At 45.0% G+C, this 9447-nt stretch overlaps 1 long non-coding RNA gene across 1 annotated transcript; it reads left to right on the forward strand.

Annotated features, from left to right (window-relative positions):
- Positions 1-5639: 5639 nt before the first annotated feature.
- On the forward strand, positions 5640-8314 carry LOC142827005 (uncharacterized). Its single transcript, XR_012901332.1, has 3 exons — positions 5640-5754; positions 5861-6037; positions 7317-8314. It is a non-coding gene; the product is annotated as an uncharacterized LOC142827005 (long non-coding RNA).
- Positions 8315-9447: the final 1133 nt, after the last annotated feature.

The raw sequence follows: 9447 nt of genomic DNA on the forward strand, positions 1-9447 counted from the left end.
ATGTCTTTTAAACTTCTATTATATTTCTAAATAGAACTATAGAAATCAAGTGCAAGTAAAAGAAACCACTTTCATGAACAAACTTAAAAGGCTGATTTACCTAGAGAACAGTACACTGAGATTAAAGTAAGAGGTTCATGCATTCTTGCTGGCTTTATTAAAAGAAAACAGTTTTTCAGTTATGAATAAAAATAAAAAGTGATTTTTGTTGATATGCAACAATTTTGCGTTGAAAAATGATTTTACAGCAAAATAACAAAGTTTAGGTGTGAAAATAAAGACTTTTCACCTGGGGCAAGGTGGAAAAATGTGATTAATTGTAAGATCATTAGGGAAGTATCTAAAACTGATTTGAATATTAATATACACATTTTCTCAAATATCCTGTGGCTTTTTATTAATCAGTAGGGCAGCTCTCTGCCCTGGTTAAGGTTCCAGGTTGCATATACAGGCAGTCCCCGAGTTACGCGGATCCGACTTATGTCGGATCCGCAGTTACGAACGGGGCCGTTCCTCTCCCTGGTCTCCAGCAGACCAGGGAGAGGAAGCAAAGCGGCGGAACACACGGGCAGCGGACGCGTCTGGGCTGTCCGCTGCCCGCATGCTCCGAGGCTTGGCTCTGCTTTGCCCCCCCCCGTCCCCCGTCCCCCTGGTCTGCAGACCAGAGGGAGGGGGGGGGCAAAGCAGAGCAAAGCCGCGGAGCACGCGGGCAGCGGACAGCCCAGACGCGTCCGCTGCCCGCGTGTTCCGCTGCTTTGCTCCCCGTCCCCCTGGTCTGCAGACCAGGGGGACGGGGAGCAAAGCAGAGCAAAGCCACAGAGCCCGAGGGCAGCAGGACAGCCACGGCGTGTCTGGGCTGTTCCGCTGCCCCCGTGCTCCATGGCTTTGCTCCGGACACCTGTGGTACAGCAGCTGGGACGCTGCCAGTTGGTCCCGTAGTGCCGCCCTGGGCGCTACTGGACCAACCGGGCAGCACCCCAGCTGCTCTGCCCCAGGCGTCCCCAAGTCAGCCGCTGCTGAAACTGACCAGTGGCTGACTACAGGAAGCCCCTACCCCGGGCTTCCTGGAATCAGCCGCTGATCAGTTTCAGCAGCAGCTGACTTGGGGATGCCTGGGGTTCTTAAGTTGAATCTGTATGTAAGTCAGAACTGGCGTCCAGATTCAGCCGCTGTTGAAACTGATCAGTTTCAGCAGCGGCTGAATCTGGACGCCAGTTCCGACTTACATACAGATTCAACTTAAGAACAAACCTACAGTCCCTATCTTGTACGTAACCCGGGGACTGCCTGTAATATCAAACATATAATAGTATCTGTTTTCTTTACAATATATTGTCACTTCTTTAATAATTTCTTTGTGAATTTTGGTAAGAGGGGCACCTTTGGCCATAGTTCTCTCTTCACCATGGCACTGCATTACTGAGTTTAGTGGGGGTGCACTGGCACACGTGAGAGAAATGTGCAACGCCACTAATCACTACATTTTTGAAGCACTGTGAAGAGTTTAAGGTTGCGTCCCTCACTAAAGTCAGTATCAGTTGTATGCAACTAAACCCCACACCATACTTTTTTGAAACTTTAAGGATACCAGAAATTCATTTTAAAAAGTTTTCAAAGAAATTGGAATTAAAATATTAATACATTGAAAGAGAGAATCCTTGAATTTTTGACCTTACTAAATTACCATTTAAACAAACAAACATTAATTTAATATGATTGGTTATTTTGAACTAGAAGCACATTTCCAACCGACATCTCAGCATATTTTATAGAAAATAAACCACAAAGAACAAAGAAACCACAGCTAATGCACAGAAGCTTTAACAAGTACTATGACTATTTTTCTAATTTTGTATTAGTCCCTATTTTTACCTTCCATAAAACAATACTCATTAAAGTACAAAAGGTGCACATAAAAATTTGATGAACCATGACTAAAATTACACAGTAAGAGTTTACAAATATGGTTCTCCTGAAGTTAATCACCAGAGTAAATAAGGTACTCTTGTGCTATGGGAGGTGAGTAGAGGAAATGGGCAATGAAGGATAGTGAGAGAAATGTAGCCGTGTTAGTCTGGGGTAGCTGAAGCAAAATACAGGACTATGTAACACTTTAAAGACTAACAAGATGGTTTATTAGATGATGAGCTTTCGTGGGCCAGACCCACTTCCTCAGATTAAAAAAAAAAAAAGAAGGACAATGAAGGCAATGAAGGACTTTTGATATAGCTGTATCTCCACATCAAGGGCACATATAACCTATGGAAAACCAGGGGGTATGTCTACACAGCAAAGTTATTTCAAAATAACAGCCCTTATTTCGAAATAACTTTCCTAGCGTCTACACAGCTAAATCTCATTCCACGAGGAATAATGCCAAATTCGAAATAGCTATTTCGAAATAAGTGCTGTGTAGACACTTATTTTGAAATAGGGGGCCTCCAGCCTTCCCAGGGTGCCCTGATGGCCACTCTAGCCTCAACCAAGAACACTCCTCTCCTTCTCACCCTCCCCAGAGCCCTTAAAGGGGTAGACACTGGCCACAGTGCCTGTGCCAGCTCCAAGCCTGCCAGCCCAGAGCCAGCAGTCACTGCCCTTGACCCAGTGGCCCCAAAACATGAGCTAGCAAGCCACTGGCAGCCAGCCCTCCACCACTCCCCAGGAGCAGTCTGCCAGCTCCCAGGAGCCTGCCAGGGCCCAGAGAAGGTGGGCGCCTTCCTGGTCCAGGGTGGAGATCATGGACCTTATTCAGGTTTGGGGGGGACGCTCCCAATGTCCATGATCGCCGCACTAGATGGAGGAACGTGTCTGTCTAGGGCAGGATAGCTGCCAGCCTGTCCACCAAAGGCCACGTGCGAACTCAGGAGCAGGTTCGCATGAAAATCAAGTTGGTCCAGTGACCCCCAACCCTGAGCTTCCCCTCCCACTTCTTCCCCTTTCTTTCCCCTTCCAGCTCTCTCCTCCCAGCTGCTCTTCTCCCCTCTCCCGCCTCCCTTCTCCAGTCTCACCAGAGTTTCATTCCCTCCCCCCCCAGTTTTGTAAATAAAGAGAGTTTGTGTTCATGAAAATACATGTATTTTATTTGACATCCGGAAGGGGGGTTAGGGAGGGGTAAGTGGAAGGACGTGAGGGAGGAATGAAGCACAAGCCTCCAGTGGAGCAGACCAGGGAGGCTCTTAGTGCTCCTCAGGGTGGAAGCTCTTCTGCAGGGCCCCCTGGATACTGACAGCCTCCCGATGGATCTCCCGGATGGCAGCCTGCAGAAAGTGCAGCCAGGCTCACAGCAACACGTCCAAGAAAAGCACCAGAGTGCCCAGGGTGCCCAGAAGTAGGCAGCAGAGCCGGGCAGCAGCAGGTGGCAAAGGGTAGCCAGCAGGCTCTGAGTAGGCATGGTGCCAGCGCTGTGCAGTGGGTAGTGGCGTCTCCCACGGCCCTTTAAAATCGGTGGGGCGGGGCGGGGCTGGGCATTGCTGGGGGGGCGGCTGCTTACCTGGAAATGCCGCCTTTGGAAATGTGCCTCCCCAAGCACATGCTTGATTTGCTGTTGCCTAGAGCTGGCCCTGAGTGGAGCCATAGCTGCAACCCTTTTCATACTCTCTAGCTAGAAGAATGAAATAGGCACAATGGAGAGCATACATTATATACTGAAAAAGTACTCACCAGTAAATATCCATTTGCCTGACAGGGGCACTCTGCAACCCACATATATCTATGAACTACCAGTGGTCTATTGACCTCTATGACCTTGTTCCACAGCTTGATTCTGACACTTAATGTTATGATAAAGCCCTTGTTTGAGACAGACAGACAGTCCTTGTAATCAGTTTGTGTACATTTTTGGACCTTAATTTTTTTTGTAAATTTAATAAAAAAGAAACCAACAATCCACAACCCTCCAAATGTTTCCAAGATGAGAAGTTGCTTGTTAAGATGCACTTTGAGTAGATTTTTTATAGACAAGTTAGAATTCCTTGAAAATATGTTTGTATAATGGAAATATAAGTGGTGATAGAATTTTAAAGCGAATGAATGCCCTCAGTAGGGACTTAAAATATTTTATCGCACATCTACACAGCAGGGCTAAAGCTGTGAAATAAGCTATACAACTTGAGCTATAGCAATTGTGTACCTTAAGTCGAAATAGCTTATTTTGGCTTTTGGCACTGTCTACACAGCAGGAAGTCCAAGTAAGAGCATTCTTTCTCTGACTTCCCTTACTCCTCATAAAATGAGGGTTACGGGAGTCAGAGTAAGAAGTCATTCAGCTTGACATTATTTCAATATTTGGTTGAAATAGCTGCTTGTTGTGTAGACACAGAATATGTTATTTAGGGATAATGCCAGTTATTCCAAAATAATGCTGCTGTGTAGACATAACCTCACAGTGCTTCCATGGTCTTGCCTTCAGAACTGCTTCTATCCTTGGAAACTCTTCTTTTTAGTTTTCTTCAATTTTAATTTGCACCTTATTTGGGGCTTTGGTTGATATCAGTCTTTTACCACCTCAGCAGTTGTACAGTTTTAGGAGTGTGCAATCTACCTAGGAGAGAGCAGATCGATGCACATTCATTTTGGGGTGACAGAGAATTTAGCAGAAAATTATTTTAACTCCTAAGGTTATCTTCCCAAAGACAGTGTCTAAGGATTAAATTCTGTTGGACAGAGCACATCTGTACAGCAGCTTGGGTACTGACAGTTTGATCACTCAATGACAAATGCAAACAAACATCCTCTGTAAAAAGTCTAAAGACATTTTGTCAAAGATAGCAGCGCTGAAGATTTCGCTTTTGAAAGCTCAGTACTATGAGAAACAGCATCTTTATCCCTCTGTGGTAGCTGCATTTAACTGGGGCACTGAGCCTAATTGATCCCAGAATTAACTCATTGTGAGTCTGAGCAGATGGTGCTTCAGAGGACACTTGTCTGTGACACTTAATAATGTCAACGATCAGGGTGAACCCAAATCTTGCTGTTTTAAGAGCACAGTATAAGACTTATTTCTCTGAACAAGACTTCTCCCTAAAACTAGTGAAATATGCATTTTCTTGTCAAGCTGGTACTTAGGAATAAGCCACCTAGATATAATATGAACCTATCTTTTATCGCTTTTGCAGAGGATGGGATCTCTGTTACTTTTTCACGAGGAAACTGATATAGTAATGTACTACTAAGGCAGATACCTCCCCTGAGTGCAGGAGTTTGCATTTGTATCTCTGTGCCAGCAGACATGTAAAATCACACATAAGCAGACAGTAATCTAAGGAAGCTCATTTGTATTGTTGGTTTCAGCTAATAGTTGACATATATTATGCCTCGTACATGCCAACTTCTGATTTGAGAATATTAATAATTATCTGGTATTAATTGGGTGAAACTCTGACTTGTACAGCAATCTCTAAGCACAGAAGCATTTGGTGTCTTCTGTAGGACACCGATTTTCTGGACAGGCAACTGCTTCCTCTTGTTACTCATACCAACTCTGATTCAACTTTCTGGTGCTCAGTATACATGCTTTTAAAATCAGACTTGAGGCCTTACAGTTCAGTTCCTTCCTCTCTTAAGCATTTAACTTCTGCCTACTTGAGTAGGAGTTACACACACTCATAAAAGAACAGATCCTTTATGCTGTGCATTCCTATAACTCCAGTTAGCAGGGCCAAAATAACAACTTCTCATCTCATTAGTTTTAATCTTCGAGAGTCACCATCAAATAAAAATCACACTTCTGCCTGATTTTTTTTACCTACTATCACTGTAAGTAAAACCTAAGATAATTATAACTTTTCTCTATTTTAATTTGCTACATGTATGCATTTTGCAGTGCCTTGTATCTAGCCAGTTTCATTGTTTCTCCTGATAGACATTTGCAGTGTTGTAGCCATATTGGTCCCAGAATATGTGAGAATCAAAATGGATGAGGTATTATCTTTTATTGGACCAACTTCTGGCAATGAAAGGTACAAGCTTGCAAGCTACAAAAAGCTCTTCATGTGGGAAGAAAGAAACAGACCTGTTTGAGGAGGTCACTTGAAATTAAGTGAGTAATTGGGGATTAGATTAGTATGTGAACAATATTATATTCAGTCTATTTGCTGTGTTGTTTACATTGGGGGGGGCGGAAGGAAGAAAAAGAAAAACATTAAAAGTGTCAAACCACATAAAATGTCAGGAGGACTTATGTTTAATTTTTAATTAGCTATTTTTAAAGAAAACGGATTCCTTTATCTTTTGAATGTAGTGCTTTGTAAGGAAATAAAGAGCTGGGTGCCACAATACATTATTTTTTCTGCTTTTTATATTTGATATAGCTAGGGGTATTGCAAGTAGTGATTATACTGCTTTGAAACAGAAACACTTGGAGGAACTAGCTTGTATCACCTACACTAATTCTAAAACAGGTATTCAGCATATACAGGCAGTCCCCGACTTACACGGATCTGACTTACGTCGGATCCGCACTTACGAACGGGGCTTTTCTCGCCCCGGAGCTCGCGGGCGGCGGGACCGCCCAGAGTGCAGCGGTCCCGCCACCGCGTCCTCCGTGGCGAGAAAAGCTGCTCCGGGTCTCTCTGGTGTGCTGGGGGGGACTCCCCAGCACAGCAGTGAGACCCGAGCAAAGCCGCACAGGCGGCGGGACCCCGCTGCCCGTGTGGCTTTGCTCCTTTGCCCCGGAGCAAAGCTGCACAGGCGGCGGGGTCCCCCGCCTCTGCGGCTTTGCTCCGGGGCAAAGGAGCAAAGCCGCACGGGCAGCGGGGTCCCGCCGCCTGTGCGGCTTTGCTCGGGTCTCCCTGATGTGCTGGGGGGGACTCCCCCGCAGCACAGCAGGGAGACAGGAGCAAAGCCGCAGAGGCGGCGGGACCTCTGCGCCTCCGCGGCTTTGCTCGGGTCTCCCTGGTCTGCTGGGGGGAGAGGGGGTGCAGCTAGTGCACTCCCCGCCCAGCAGAACAGGCTTTTGTTGCGCGACGCCTGGGGTAGAGCAGCTGGGGTGCTGCCGGGTTGGTCCTGCAGGGACCTACCCGGCAGTGCCTCAGCTGTTCTGTCCCAGGAGTCCAGATTCAGCCGCTGTTGAAACTGATCAGCGGCTGATTCCAGGAAGCCGGGGGCAGAGCAACTCTGCCTAGGGCTTCCTGTAGTCAGCTGCTGATCAGTTTCAGCAGCAGCTGAATCTGGAGCCAGTTCCGACTTACATACAAATTCAACTTAAGAACAAACCTATAGTCCCTATCTTGTATGTAACCCGGGGACTGCCTGTACCTCAACAATTAAATGAGGAACAAAAAGGCCTCCTTCACATTTTTTTGTCTCTCTTCCCTGAGGCTTGTACAGGTGACCCCCCAGCTTACGACTGCCTGACTTATGACCCCCCCTGCATTTATGACCACCCTGCTCTAGCCCAGCCTCTGAAGTCCACCTGCACAGCGAGCCACAGGGTCAGCCAGCCACCTGCAGCCTGAGCTGTTTCTGGGCGCAGCTTGTGCCACTGGCTCCGGGACATGCCAGGAGCCGCCTTCCCCTGGCACAGCCCCTGACTGGCTCTGGAAGCAGCTTGTGCCACGCCACCTCCACCCGGCATAGCCCCCGGCCAGCTCTGGGTCCAGCGCGCTGAGGGCTACGAGGCAAAGCGGGCCAGGAATGGAACCCCCATTTATATAATTGCGCCTATGGAAAATAAGGGTTTGACTTATGATAGCTCGACTTACGACGGTTCTCCAGGAACCAAGAAGGTCATAAGTGCGGAGGTCACCTCTATTTCATTGCTGGAATCTGCCACATTTGAATGCACTGTTTGTAATTGTGAAATGAATGCTGGAATTTCACATATCATAGACACATGTTTGGTTGGGAAATTTAAAAAAGGACATTTTTTAAAGAACTGTAGTTTAAAAAGTAACTTAAAACCTGTGAAAATACATGTTGTGACCATTTATTACTTCCCTCTTTTGATATCACTATTAAGCATTAATGTATGGTTTGTTGTTCCTAAGGACCAGTATCTAGCATTGTACACTCAATAAAAAAGCAAAAGAGCAATTTTTAACTTATGAAACCAAATAAACATTTTGGTGCTTTCTAGGAAAAGTGATAAAACCAAGTGGAGTGAAAACTTGTTCATTATTAATTTATCTATACCTGTGTATCAGAACCAGTGTGTTCAATAAGATAAGCCTTTTCCGGCTCAGCCTTTGGCTTGTATGTGATAGTGACCAGCTCTGGAAGTGATCTGAAATCTGTATAGATTAATAGCAAATGCACATACATGCAAGGTCATTTTCACAATACATTTTGGGGCTGACTTTTTTTTTAATGTAGTCCAGTATTTCAGCTTCTCAATAATGATCAAATAGGAAACCCTGCTCAGCTTCTACTTCTGATTGTTAGCAATCATTGTCCAGTTTTACATAATATGTTGGACAACTGCAAACATGAATAAAGTAAATATTTTTGTCTTTTGTCTTGGAAATAATGCAATACTTTCCCCTCCACTCTTGTCTTTATGGTTAATGTTTTCATAGTCAGAGTCACTCCAACTTAATATTTTTCTCCTAATAGCTTGCTCCAAGAGAAGGAAAGGAAGGAGAGAATTTCCCTGGTTGCAGATAGATTTAAATGTTTGAAATTTCATCAGTTGGCTGGGTTTTCAGAGGTTTTAATGTATTTATCCAAAAGAAAGTATTGCTTGTGAAAGGTGCTGGACTGACAGCTCTAGAAATGCAGCCTTTTTATATAATAGTTTCTACCCACACAGATATCAACACTGTAAGTGGCACAGTACAGTCTTGTCACATTGCCGTTAAATTCATTCTTCAGTTTCCTTGGTGTTTTAGTCACTGGCCTGTCTACTGAGATTGCCAACAAATAGGTAATTGTTAAGTGGCACAGCTATCCCCTAGAGACAGGGATTACTGTTCTGTTCATACCCTCTGGGGCAGCTGCCATTGGCCACTGTTGGAAGACAGGATACTGGGCTAGATGGACCTTTGATCTGATCCAGTATGGCCATTCTTATGTGAACAGATACCCAGTTTGGGTTCTCTGCTTTCTGGACAGTCTACCTTGAAGTTGGTATTCATAGTGGTGAGCCACCCCAGACATCATGACACCCAAAAACAGCTGGCCTGCCATTGCAGGAATGAAATGTTGCTTTTTTTCCACCTATTCATCCTAGCATCTACAATTTGAGTTAAGGTGTGAGAGGAGTGCCAATTCAATTTATTGTGGCTCCTGTCCATTTGACCACAAGTTGCATCATTGCAATTTTGTACTGCTGTGATAGATCTTATGCAAGTTGCAGCAGTGGAATGCATAGTAGCATGAAGCTCACCATGTTCATGCACAGTACTTTCTGCAATTGTTGCAGACTATGTAGAGTGTTGCATATATCTCACAATTTGCAGCACAGCTTCCAAAGACAGAGGCAGATTGTATATGTTATATAATGCATATTTT

Source organism: Pelodiscus sinensis, chromosome 1 (assembly GCF_049634645.1).
Source record: "Pelodiscus sinensis isolate JC-2024 chromosome 1, ASM4963464v1, whole genome shotgun sequence".
In the NCBI taxonomy this organism is placed as follows: domain Eukaryota; kingdom Metazoa; phylum Chordata; order Testudines; family Trionychidae; genus Pelodiscus; species Pelodiscus sinensis.